General features: G+C 45.2%; 1 protein-coding gene across 2 annotated transcripts in view; it reads right to left on the bottom strand.

Annotated features, from left to right (window-relative positions):
- Nucleotides 1-2,623, bottom strand: part of TRRAP (transformation/transcription domain associated protein) — a 737,638-nt gene extending 735,015 nt beyond the window's left edge. For both annotated transcript variants that reach the window (XM_086940544.1, XM_086940545.1), the window contains exon 1: nucleotides 2,357-2,623. The gene's annotated coding sequence lies outside the window, so the exon portion shown is untranslated. The remainder of the gene's footprint in view (nucleotides 1-2,356) is intronic.
- Nucleotides 2,624-14,368: the final 11,745 nt, after the last annotated feature.

The raw sequence follows: 14,368 nt of genomic DNA, 5'->3' as shown, positions 1-14,368 counted from the left end.
ATTTGGTACCCTAGAGCAGGTCCTCAATCTTACACCAATAATGGGGAAGTATACACAGGCCACTCCCACCAAGATATATATGGTCTTTGTTGACCTCTCCGCAGCTTTTGACTGCGTGTCGCACAGAAAGCTGTGGAGGGTCTTAGCTCAATTGGGAATAGATCCACCCCTTTTAGATTTTCTCAAAGAGCTCTACACCGGGGCTACAGCCAGAGTACGCTTTGGCGTCAATGGTGAGTTGACGTCTCCGTTTAGCGTAGGGCGCGGGGTCAGGCAGGGATGTGTCCTGGCCCCCTTCCTCTTCTCACTCTACACCAATGGTTTGGAGGAGGAGATGTTGGGGGGGGCCCAGGACCTCCCACGCATAAACCGCCGCCTGATCCCAGCCCTGCTCTACGCGGACGACGCCGTCATCCTAGCAAGAACACCCAAAGAGCTTCAAAAAGCAGTGAACAGATACACGTCCTTTATGGGCAACTTAGACCTAAAGGTGAACGTAAAAAAAACGTTCGTAATGACAGTTGGCAGACATCGAAAAAGATCCTACCCTATAGTCCTCAATAACCAAAAGCTTGAACCTACCCCAAATTATCCCTACTTGGGGGTCATGATAGATGATCAACTTTCCTGGAAGCAAGCAGTGAGCACAAGGGCACTTTTATTTAGGAGATCAATCGCAGCACTAATAACATTCTCTCAGAAATTAGGCAAGAGACCACCAAAAGAGCTCCTTAAGATTTACAATGCCAAATGCCAGGCTATAGCAACATATGGTGCAGGAGTCTGGGGGTATATAGATGTTAGCCCTATTCAAAGGGCGGAAAACACCTTTTTAAGATTCTTACTAGCTACCCCCAAAGGCACCTCAATCTACGCAATGCACCTAGAATTAGCCATACCCTACTTAGAGGATCTAATCAAAATTGAACCTCTGATGTTGTGGCGACGTATTTGGAAATCAAACAAAAACACTCTGACTCAAGCCATTATCACAGATGTAATGAATATGGACAACTCCGCAAAAATAAAGTGGCTCCTATATGTCAGGAACTTTTTTACTGATTTAGGCCTTGAGAACTACTATTCAGACCCGACAACCATAACGGTCATTTCAAAAAAAGATCTTAAACGCAAAGCATTATGCCATCTGGAATCGTTAAGACTCGCATCCAACTCCACAAAAACGGCAGTGATCCATTCAAATATGATCCAAATAGCCTTTGCCATTCACCCGTACTTAGAACTCCAAATACCAACGTACGAGAGAATGCTTATTACAAGATTCAGGCTAAACATGTTCTTTAGAATGGTCACCTTCCCGTCACAAAACTGTTGGGATGCTATACTACCACCTTGTCCTTGTGACGGCATATCAACGCAGTCGAATCTGCACGTGATCCTCCTCTGTAAATACCACCAAGCCCACAGAAAGATCTGGCTTCTACCGATACTGAAATCCTGGGGATTGAGACAGTGCAGACCTGCCCTTTTAAGACTGCAAATGTTGGAAACACCGAATGTCTGTTATTTTATTAGTAGTTTCTTAAAGTGTATTATGAAACACAGAAAGAATCTTTAAATACCTTGCCAGTCTGACCATAAGCGGTACTTTGCACATTTCTTGATTAACTTTTCTCTTTTTAACTATGAAATGAATTTTAACAGAATCATATGTAACATGTTTACTTTTATTGTGTTTTGACATTTTGTGTACTTTTATGGTTTTTCCACTGTGAATAAGCCGAATAAAGATCTATTATTATTATTATTATACATAACTAGTATCTGGGGTTACACACTCACCGCTTGCTACCGATCTTGGCCACTTAGAACTTCACTGACCTGGATCAGTCTTCACAAACCACCAGCAAGTGATCACGCTTTAAGAATGAATCGTTTGGTGACTGTATCTGAACGGATAGAGCACCAATTCTCTAATCGCACATCTGCTGTAAAGAGGCCAATGAAAACCACCAGCTTTTCAAAACAATCAGTGGACTACTGTGGGCATAATTCCTATACTAGCCTACACACTCAATTCATGCAGGAGAGGCAAAAGCTCTAGGGCTTTCTCTAACTTAAAACACTTAAATGTAACTTCGTTCCATAAATATTAAAACACGTTTTAAATATCCTAGCAAAATTCGTTTCCCAAGGCTTCTTGTGAGTGGAATGAACACACAATTTTGCAAGGGAAAATACATCATTTGCCGTTCGTTTAGCTTCCATTTCAGTTCACTAGACTGATCCTGGATCCTTAGCGATGCTATGCAACTAGCTGGCACCCGCACCCTTATCGGGGATAGATGCGGGGGATAAAGGGCAGCCCCATTCTATAAACGAAAGTAATACTCACCGCTGCTCCCGGCAGCCCAGAGGTGGTGATTGTCTGGCCAGGCTAGGAGATGGCCATGCACACTGGAGCACTTTCAGCAGCACGGGCACAAGATGGAGCGTGACTTGGGGCCTGGGGCGCAGGGACGGGGGCTGGCAGAGTTCGCCCTCCCCGCACAGAGCACTCACATTACCGGTACCGTTAGGGAGGGGTGAGACTACAGGACCTGGCGGGGAGACGCCGAGGTCAGCAGCAGCAAGCAACAGAAGGATGGGCGCAGGAAGTGACGTTGCCCCGACCGTGGTATAGCCCGGGTGGCTCTGGGCAGTGGCTAGAGCCACACTGGCTGCCAGGCGGATCTGGATTGCAGGAAAGGGCATACTTGCCTCGGAAACTATTGCACTCACCGGTGGTAGTGGTACTCAAGTTAGCGAAGATATCTGGTATCTAACGGAGAGGCGTCCACAGGGTGGCGAATTACCCTCAATTGTGTTTTTAAACCCGAATTCGAAAACGAACACTTGCCTCTATGAAGGAAGCCCAAACTAGCACTAAACTTCTACCAAATCTAGCCCAACTTCTATCACTCCCGAAATTAACTTTAATTCATGTTTTTTGCAGTTTTGTATAGCGCCAACTCGAACCGAAGGCATTGGAGAGCTTTACATGAGTACCCGTTACGTTACACTAGGACACTTTCATTGTTGGTAGGCACTGGGAGATTAAGTGATTTGCCCAGAATCACAGGATTTTGTGCTGATGGCAAGACTCGAACCTGGTTCCCCAGCTTCAAAATATCTTTTAACAAACACTCATTTTTACACTTCCTAGTTTTGTATTTGATGCCTTTCAAAGTATAATCATTTCACACAGCTTTATTCGATCATTGTGAACAGATCATGAAAGCAAAAGAATACATATAAAACATTTCCAGATCAATAGATATTCATATAGACATTAAGTAAAACATTATTAAACAAATGTTACTGTGGTCCAATTAAAACCTTTAAAATCGGTTATAATAGAAAGAACAGTTCATAATATGGTTACAGGTTGCTGCTAGAAACTATGCCCACCCTTTTCCTCTTCCTGAGGCAGGCCCATAGATATGAGGCAACACAAAAGCAGACGAATGGGTCACGTAGGGCTTTTAAAAAATACATTGCGACCCGACATTGCCTAAAATTATGATGCCTCAGAATTGGCAGTATAAACAATTTCTTTGCCTCCAAATATTTTTGACAAAATAGTAGGATATGCATATCTGTCTGCGCCGCAAGGTTGTTACAGGGACATCGATCGAGATCTGCTAGCCTATAATTCTTTTGTGGATATCCCAGGAGTAACGGGATCTTGTTTAATCTGAAGCGCAGTAGAATAAATCTGTGCTGGGCATTGTTTATCCGTGCTAAGTAATGGAAACCATCTCCTGGTATTAATGGACCAAGTCATATGCAATAGTAGGGTGATGGATATGTTTTTTTTTTCTCCCTGCGGGCGTATTCTGCTCTATGGGAATATAGATCTTTTAACCATTCCTCTGTGACCCCCTTACAGAAGTCAGGGTCCTGAAAGAGTTTTTCCATCCCTATAGCCTTCAATACAGTTTCTACATGATTTAGCCACCCAATTCTTTTGTAATAATCTAGGTTGCAGCATGCTCTTATAATGGTTTGTGTCAAGTCTACCGTAGTTCATTGCCAAATGGATAGCCAAAAGAGGACCAGTGCCATTCTTATGGTGTCGCTCAGAAAGGGGAGCCCTAATTTGAGATGTAGAATATAATTTGAAGCCGATTGGGGTAAGGACACACAGTTTTAAAAAAAGGAGTCTTCCATTTGCTGTAACAGGCCAGTATTGGCCATCAGCCACACACCTGCTCCATATGTTGTGGCTGATTTTATTTTGGCTTGGTAAATATTTTAGTTACGTCCAGGGAGCTTCCACCCAATCTTTTTGAAAATCTTTTAAATGTGTTTAGGCTCCTTGCATACCCTGGGCTCTTGATTTTACTAGTTTGGACCAAGAATGAGCCTTATAAAAGAGCACTCCTTGCTATGAAAAGGAGTCCACCACCTTAATTTAATTGCCGGCCATCTGGAATTGTGGCAGTTTCTCTCCTCTGGTCGCTCCGGCCACAATTATGAAAGATTTTGTTTCATTTACTTCTAGGTCAAGGGAAGCCTATAAAGATGGTGTAAGCTTTAATTAGTTTTTGTAGGGCCAGGCCCATTCGTGCCATCAGCACTGAATCATCGGTGTATGCCAAAATCGGGAGGGCGGCTTGATCAAATTTGGGCACGTCCAAAGAGAGAGCAGACAGGGAGGACTCGACTCCATTCGTATAGATTAAAAAAAGGAACGTGGCAAGCACACACCCCTGTCTAACACTTTTTTTCAATTTTACAATGACGTGTGCACTCCCCCTTTCTACCATACCTTACACAGGCAGTGGCATTGGCATACAGCTGGCGGATGAACTCAATAAACGGTGGGTCTATACCCATGTCCTTCATCACGGACCAAAGCCTAGAATGTGACACACAGTCAAAGGCTGATCTTAGGTCCATTAAGGCCATGTATAGTTTCCCATTTCTGTCTTTCGATTACTTTTCTATAGTTATAGGGAAAGGTTTAGGCACTGGTCGACTGTCCCCATATCTCTCCAGAACCCATATTGTACCTTCATGATTATATTATGTGTTTCTGCCCACTCCTCCAGTCTGGCCAACAGGTCCCTACCCATTAATTTGGCGGTGGTATCGAGGAGGGATATAGGGCGGTAATTCTTTAGTGAGGCCCTATCCCCTTTTTTATAAATCGGAACTATTATGCTATGGTTCCACAAAGGCGGTGGGCCTGTTAACACAATGCTGTTAAATGTGTTTATAAGTAAGGGGACCCACATATCGCAGTCAATTTGGAAGAGGTCAAATCGGAACACAATCCGGCCATGGTGCCTTACAGGAGATAAAAGATTTTAGTGCCCTTCGGAGCCCGGTGTAGTGAAGACTAGTCCTTACTGAGGAGTGTTAGGTGGGGAAGGTGTTTGTATGAATGGAGGAGGGGATAACCTAAAGATCTCTTCGAAATGTCTCACCCAAGACTCTTCATCTATGTGAACATCTAGTACAGGATCGTTAATATCTTTAAAATAAGGAGTGTTTACAACTTCCCAGAAAGTTTTGCTACTGCCCGTGCTGGCTGCTTGTTCAAGATCATCCCACGCCTGTGTTTTTAAGTCATTCTCTCTCACCCTCCTGGCTATTTTATATTCTGAGCATAGTGAACGGATCTTGGGATAGTCCCTGGGGAGATTATTTAAAGCGTTTACAAGATCTGTTTTGGCTTTAGTGCAGGTTGAGTCGAACCACCCCTTCTTTGCTACTAATTTAATGACTTTGCCCGCGTAATTGCTATTTTTATTTTTGCCAGAAGAGCAGTGAATCTAGTGACCATGTCTGCGGGGGTTAGGTCTTCTCCCAGGTATTCTATGATATCTTTCTTTATGTGTACCAGAATTTCGGGGACCAACTTTGATTTTGTTACCACTTCCTAAGTATAATTCTGTTTTGATGTTAACATGTGCTTATTACCAACCCATGCATAAGATCTTTAATTTCAAAAGAGAACAATATTTGTTATTTATTTATGTATTCAATGCAATGTTATATAGCGCAGACTTTACCCAAAGGTGTCAGGGTGCTTCACAATAGAACCAAGTACATTACATGAGGAAATTTACATACTTACACGTAACAGATACAAACAAGATAGATGAAAAAGTAAAATAAACAATAGATTACAGTCACACAAAAATCAAAAACAAGATAGGATTAGCATCGTACAGGCATAGATTACATATATACAACATTGTGAGAACTTCTTTGAGGGACATGAAAAGGGATGTATTAATTCTGGAAGTGTCTTTGGAAGAGAAGAGATTTGAGGTTAGTTTTAAAATTCCAGGTTGGAGTGTTGGTACGGAGTAGTGGAGGGAGCGAGTTCCATATTCTGACCGCATTGCCTGAGAAGGATTGAGCCATCGATCTTTCCCCTTTGAACGTGGGGGGTTCAAGCAGTAATTTGTCTGCATTCTGTGAAGGTCTAGATCCTCCGGAGATTTTAAGTTTATTTGCCAGATATTGAGGCGAGGAAGTGTGCAAGGCTTTGTGGATGATGCAGACAGTCTTGTAGATTGATCTTGAGAAAAAAGTATGGGTGTGATGTGGTCACTTCATTTGGCTGCAAAGACAAAATGAGCCGCTGAATGGAGTACGGATTTAAGAGTGGAACGGTGAGATTTGTGGAGGCTAGCAAGCAGAGAATTGCAATATTCCAATATAGAGTGCGCCAGAGATTGGACCAAGGTTTTTAGGTCTTGCTCCGGAAAAAAACATTGAATCCCCCAGAGAATGCACAGTTGGTAAAGCGCATTCTTTGCAATGGTATTGATGTGGGAGTGTAAATTGAATTTTTCTTCAAGAATGGCACCAAGGGATTTAGCACTGTCGACAACGATAGGTTTGTTGTCAGTAAGTTCAGTTTATTCATCCAATATTGAAAAGGAGGAGGAGTCAGTTAGAGATTGCAGGAGGAATTCAGTTTTGATAGGATTTAGAATCAGTCGATGTACTGACTTCCAGTTTTGAATAGAGTTGAGAGTTGATTTGAGGAATTAGATATTGTGTTTTGAAGACACCTTAAGGTAGATTTGGGTGTCATCCGCATTGAGGTGGTAGAGTAACCCATATTTCCTTAAGAGATTACCCAATGGTTTCAAATAAAGATTAAACAGAGTGGGTGCGAGTATAGACCCTTGCGGGACGCCTTGACCTACCGCCATTGAAGATGAAAGGCTGTTAGCTATTATAATCACTTGAGTTCTGTCCGAGAGGAATGAAGCAAACCATTTAAGCACTGTGCCTTCCAAGCCCATTCTCTGTTTTAAAGTGTTAAGGAGGGTGATGTGATTAACAGTGTCAAAGGCTTTAGAAAGGTCAAGAAGAATCAGAAGACAAGACTCCCCTGAGTCAAGTACACGCAGGGCATCGTCAATCACCTGCCGCAGGGCAGTTTCAGTGCTGCAGTCTTGCATGAAGTCAGATTGGAAATCGTAGAGAAGATTGTTATCCTTATATGTAGGGAAAGTTGTTTTGCTACAATCTTTCTGTGATTTTCGTAAGAAAAGGGAGGATGGTGATGGAGTGAAAGTTGTTGAGGTCATTAGCATAAGCTGAGGGTATTTTAAGAAGTGGGGTAACCTGTCCTATTTTAAGGGCTACAGGAAGGGAGCCTTGGCTGAGGAAGAGGTAACCAAACTGGTCCAATAGGAAAGAATGTGGGTGTAGATGTCAAAGGCAATGTAACTCTGGATGGGGTCGGAAGAATGGTTAGAGGGTTTTGTTTCAAGAATACTTTTGAGGAGGGCATCTTCAGAGATGACGTCAAAGTAATGCCAAGTTACTAAAGATTTGCGCTCCTCTAGAGGGGTCGGTTGAATGACCTGATCCACCAGTGATTTGAATTTTTCATCAAAGAATATAGTGAATTCTGCTGCTTTCTTAGGAGGATCGTCACTCTTGAAGGTTGAGGGAGAGACGTTTGTATTTTTGAAGAGGGCAAATAGTTTTTTGGGTCTGCTTTTGGCTGAGTCGAGGAGGGTTCTGAAGTTTGCCGCTTTTTCATGGAAGACGTGTTTGTGGTATTCTGATCTTGTTGAGCGCAGAATTGAGAGATTAGTGGTGGATGGTGATTGTCTCCATTGTTTTCCCTGGAGTCTCAGGTTCTTCCTTTCTGCATAAAGGGATTTATTGAACGATGGAGCAGAAAGTATAGGCCTTTTCATTTTGCTTTTAAGTGGAGCAACATTATCATTTCGACTGCAAGGCTGAAGAGGCATTGGGAGGTAAGATCGTTGACATCCGATTTCTAATCAAATATTGGAAGTGAAAGCATGGCAGAATCGCAAAGAACTTCAAGGTCAATGTTTTTGGTGTTGCGGAACCAGATAGCAGTCCTCTTAGGTTGGCCAAGAGTTATAGAGTGAGATATGTGAAGAGAAAAGGGGATTATTCTAAGATGGCGACATCTTGCCATGGGGTGTAGTTGTGCTTTTTAGAATCAATATGTCTTGTTTATTTGCTAGTATTTCTCCAAGGAGGCCCCCCCCTTCAAGTAGGTTTTGCCAATGATTATGGTTTTGCAACTGCTGTCAATCGTAGCACATGCGTGCAATCAGTCTTTAAAATAAGCACTGGCAAAGCCAATAATCTGGTTCCTCTAAAGTGAAAGTTCTTCTTTATTGGCCAGGATGATGTTGCGCTTGTGTTGATGGGTCAGTTAGTTAATTTAAGAATTAATCAAGGATTGGATTCATCAATAAATAGGTAAATTCAGAAGGATGGATAAATGCAGGGCCGGATCTAGGGCAGTGTAATATTCTCTGCCACAAAGGGGTGTTTTTCATACACGCCACGGCCCCTTTTGGTTGTGCCCGTGGTCACATGACTGCACACGATAAAAAAACGCGCTGGGCTGCACAGAGGTATTTCTGCGCCAGATCAAAACCAGTGTGTGAGAGTCTCCCTGCACGTCCGGCACTGTGCCACACAGCACCTAGGCTCAGTGTCCAAGTTAGCCCATAGACACACAACTGGTGATGCCGGACAGGATGTACTGCCCGCCGTGCCGTGATCAGCAGAACCCGCAGCACAACACCGTTAGCAGCATCGCAACTCCAGCGATCAGCCCTGATTACTTCAAGTAAGTGTCACGTGCCAATAGCGAGCCCGCAGCCTACACTTCACGGCCAACACTGCATTCCAGCATTGCTGAACAGCACGTGCTCGGCAAGCACAATTTTTGAGGAAATTCAGGGACACGTAATGTGTCCCAACGGCACACCTCCACCCTGCAAAATCCCAAATTGGCTGCAGCCGACAGGCATCTACAAAAGGGAGGAGGAAGGGAAGGCAGCACAGAGTCCCTGTCTGTACCCTAACCTCCAAGGAAGATGGACACTGTGCGTCCATTAGCCACACCAGCACATTTGTCTACATCCAACACCGGGGCGGAGCGATCACAAACATCACCACCCCTCCCTGGGCAGTTAGATTTGACTGGCATCAGCATCCATGACGTCAGAACCCACCCTGGAACCTCTGGTCATAGCTGGTGCACCGTCATCCCAAGGCACAAAGTTGACCATGTGGGTGGACTGACTAGAGACGTATTTTGCAGCAGTTGGACTTGAGGAAGACAGACAACGACTGATGCTGCTCCACCTTGGGGGTGCTGCCGTCCACAGACTGTCCAAGAAGGTATGTGAAGCCGGACCCGTCTCACAAATCAGGTGGATACCGAGTCCATGATGGCTGTAGATGACGACATGCAGGAAGACGAACCAGAAAGGACTTTCCACGTCATCCACATCGTGGAACCAGACGCTAGTTGCATTTATCGAGCTCCCCGATGCCTCGTCATGGTCGAAAGACAACCAATAGTGGCGCTCATCGATAATGGAGCCTCTATAAACACCCTACCACTGGCTATACATCGTGATATGGTGACACCCCCTGTTTTGCGCCCTACCATCAGAAGGGTGTACGCCTATGGCACCGCCATTTGCCTCCCTCTGGCAGGATTGTTCACCACCACAATCAGCCATGGTCAAGCCACAAAGTTATATGCAACCAAGGGAGGTGCAGATATGCTACTCAGCTGCAAACAGCTGAACAGTTATTACTGGTTTAATTCACATTTGGAGTGCACATAAGTGTCCTTGACTCTTTGCTCATGGAGTTTGAACAACTCTTCTAAGGCATCGGATGTCTAAAAAAATGTATGGTCCATCTCTACATTTACCAGTCAGCGCAGCCGTGGCCCTAAGCCATTGTCGCGTGGCTTTTCACCTCCGACAAGATAGGGGCTGAGCTGCTGACGTTGAAAAGTGTAGACATCATGGAGAGAGTAGAAGGGCCCACACCATTGATGTCGCCCATCATTGTAGCATTCAAGCCCAAACAGCCCGTTGAGGTGTGCATATGCGTCGACAAGCGAGTCCCGAACACTGCCATCAAACGTGAGCGCCACCTGACCCCCACAGTTGAGGACATTGTGGGAGAGCTCACAGGCTCCAGATGGTTCTCAAAGATGAACCTCTGCTCCGGATACCACCAGATTCTCCTCATTCCGGAGCCCTGACATGTGACCTTTTTTCCATGCACCTGGGGCTAAGTCTGTACAAATGCCTTAGCTTCGACAACTCCAGCGCTGCCGAAGTGTTTCAGGATATCCTCCGGAGAGTGCTGGCGGGGCTTACTGGCATCCTGAACATAAGTGACAACAATTTGGTCCATGCCCCCACCCGGAAGAACACCTCCAGCGGTTAAGGTCTGTGTTCCATTGGCTACAGAGCTGTGGCCTCACGTTGCACAAAGACAAGTGCGAATTCTTGAAGGAGGAAATCTGTTTATTTGGCTACTTTTTTCCACCACAGGGAGCAAACCCGACCCTGCCAAGGTCCACGACATTCAGAGGGCACCCGCACCCTCCACAGTCACCGGAGTAAAAAGTTACTTAGGCATGGTCACATATTGCGGCCATCTCATACAGAATCTGAACCAGCTCACAGGACCATTGCGGGAACTTGCAAAAGCATCAAACCCCTGGCAGTGGAGTCCCAAGCAGGAAGAACACCAAGCAGGCTTTGTCTGCCAACAACACGCTTGCATACTTCCACCCCAGCAAAGATACAGAGCTGTCCATCGGTGCCAGCCCCACAGGTCTAGGGGCTATTCTGTCCCAGATGGAGCTATGTGGAGAGTGGACCCCCATCGCCTATGTCAGATGTGCCCTGACTCAGACCAAACAAAGGTATTTTCACATTGAGAAAGAGGCAATCGCAATCCATTGGGGCTGCCAACATTTCCGCATATATCTGTACAGACACACATTTGTTAACATTGACCACAAGCCCCTACTACCACTTTTCAAAGTGTCCGCTTCTGCTGAGGATCGAGAATTGGATACTCCAGCTCCAGGAATACCATTTCTCTGTGGAATACCGACCGGGCTCCCACAATCCAGATGACTTTCTCTCGAGGCACGTGCGGCCCACCACTCCTCAAGAGGCACAAGAAGCTGAAGAGGTCGAAGAGTATGTGCAGATTATGGTAGAAAGATCACGCCCACTTTCAGAATGTGTCACACTTTAAAAGTTTCAGAGGGGATCTTGACAGCACACCGGAATCCTCACATGAGCATGACCGATCAGGAAGACAGTCGGAAAGGACTTGAGTTACCACTTACTGTAGAGTCCTATCTACAATAACTGGACACGGACTCGGATATCTTCAATGCACTTTATTCTTCACAACCGTTCCCTTCACGTCCCTACACTAATCTGACCCTTTCCGTTCTGGCCACCTCCCTTTCCTGTCCAGCCCATGTCTCTGCCCCTTAACCACTAGCACGTTCACATACATCATTACATCTCCCCTCTTCTTGAACAAATGCAATAGTAACTTACACTGGTAACTACTAAGCATGGGCGAATTTTGCGAATCTCGCGTTCGTGAATTTTGCGGATTTGCGAACTCGCAATCCGCAAAATCCGCGAATTCTCGCGAATTTGCAGATTTTTTTTTTTGGTGTTCGCGCGGGTTTCTGCCAGTTCGCGAGGGTTTTGTACAATTTCGCAAACGCGAACTTACCTGTCGGGTCGCAAGTTTTGCGAACTTGTTGTTTCTACGTGTCCAGCCTGTTTGGGACACTCTTCTTCATCACTGCCACCCTCTGTCACCACTGCCACTCTCTGACTACTCATGCCACCCTCTGGCCCACCCATGCCACCCTCTGTTTCATCACAGCACCCTCTGGTTGTCCAGTGTACATTATTGTGGCAAAGCAAAGCACACCTTCCCTGCCTCAAGTGACCTGAATTAATTTGGGGCTGATTAATGTGTCACAGAATATTTTTTTAGCTGGCACCTGCTTCCTTAGTGCTTCCTGATTAGTGATCTTTTGCACTTGCTAAGTGCTTTCATTGTTGCAAAATTAGTTACAACACCTGCCCTGCCCCAACTGACAATAATGAATTAGGGGCTGATTAATGTGTCACTGGATTTGAACTTCCAGCCTGGCTCCTGCTTGTCTCCCTTAGCTGTAATTCAGGACCTTTGTGGCATATGTGTAACTATTCTGAGGGTCAGAGCATAATAGTTGCAAGTAGGCAACTGAACTCTGGAGGGGCCCCTCAGGAAGCACTACAGGAAATGGCTACTAATGATGAGCTTGAACTTTTGAACCTGGTAAGTAGTTTCAGTTTTGCTAAGATCGTATTTCTGCAATTTAGCGCTTATTCGCGGGGCGCGAAGTTGAACTGGGAAGCCGCGAACTCACGCGAACAGTGCGAGCAAGCCATAAAATCCGCCGCTCGCGGATTTGCGGATTTTGCGGGAAATTCGCGAATCTCGCGGATTGCGAATTTACCGAAAATCCGCAAAATCCGCGAGCGGAACGGATTTTCCGCCCATACTTAGTAACTACCTGTTACCTCAATGATAGTGTGAACATATTTACAGTTCTTCATCAGTTCGTCGCGGTCTCAGATGAGCTTCTGGGCTTTCATTCTCGGGTTCGACATGATTCAAGGGCCCTGGCGGAGCACTGACAGCTGCTACATTCTCACCAGCCATGACCTTTCGATGAATTGGTGAGAGCATCCTTGACTGCAGAAGGGCATTTCTGAAAGTGTGATATGTTTCTTGTGATTTTCTTGTTTTCAGATTCCGCGGTGATCATAGTTCCTTTTTGCTGAGTGACCATTAATGGCTCAGCTCGATAACGACAGTCCATTTTCCTCTGTTGTTCCTGCTTGACCAATACCCAGTCCCCTTCCTGAATGGACGGAGTTCTGTCTCTCCTCCGATTGTCCGCATATGATTTCATCTTTTCTTTGTTCTTCTGATCAGTTGCAGCAAGCTCGTCATGGTCATGTTTGTGTGTTGTAGATTGTAAGGCATTATCCAGAGTTGGTATCCTGGTCCGTATGGATCGCCCCAACATTAGAGTAGCGGGGCACTTGCCGGTAGTAGCATGTGGGGTTGTTCGATATGCTCGTAAGACTTCATTTAAGGCAGCTTGTGGATCCCTCTTGTCGAGTGCCGCTTGTTGGAGTGTTTTTTTCAGGGTGGCCATAAACCTTTCGACCATTCCATTGGCCTGTGGCCATAGAGGGGTGATCTTGCGATGTTTGAAATTAAGATGCTTGGCAAAGTCCCCAAACTCCTGCCCGTTGAAGAGCGGTCTGTTATCCATTTTGATTGTTTTCGGTATGCGCCATGCAGCGAACATTTCATTGAGGACTGCTATGGTGATAGCAGCCTTTGTTGATGAGACAAACTGGGCGATTGGAAACCTCGAATATTCGTCCATGATAACTAGAATGTATTTCCCGGATTAAAGAGTACCAAAGAAGTCCAGGGTAACGTCTTGCCAGACACCATTGGGTAATTTGCAGGGGAGCAGGGGGCTCTCTGTAGTAAATGTCCTCTCCACTGTTCTTCTCTGGCTAGACTGTACTACGTTATCTATGACATCATAGAATGCCAGGGTGTCCCTCTAGCTCACTGTGCCTTTCTAGTACTTACTGGGCAGTTGGTCATCTGAGGCTGAGCTGCTAACAGCTGGCTCCTGGTGGGGTTTACCTTACAACCTAACTTGTCTATCTAACCTGGAAGGAACCTGCAATAAAGGATCTTAACCTATCAAGTGGACTCTGCATCGTCCTTTACTACATTTTGGCGACGTTTTGAACTGGATTAATCTACGCGTGCAGTTATCAACAAGGGATTAAGCAACTACTAAGAAAAGAACCCAAGACATCAAGGATTGTGGAAAATCTCGAACTTTAATTGAAAGGTAATGCCCAGCTGACCCCACCAGTGTCGCGTTCCATCTGGACAGCCTGCACCCTGGGCATGTGTTTTTTTTGATTGGATGTCTACTGTCAACCTGCGTCAGTTTTGT

The sequence above is a fragment of the Lissotriton vulgaris genome, chromosome 10, assembly GCF_964263255.1.
Source record: "Lissotriton vulgaris chromosome 10, aLisVul1.2, whole genome shotgun sequence".
Lineage (NCBI taxonomy): Eukaryota > Metazoa > Chordata > Amphibia > Caudata > Salamandridae > Lissotriton > Lissotriton vulgaris.
The sequence above is the reverse complement of the archived record's forward strand: the minus strand, read 5'-3'. Positions and strand labels throughout refer to the sequence as shown.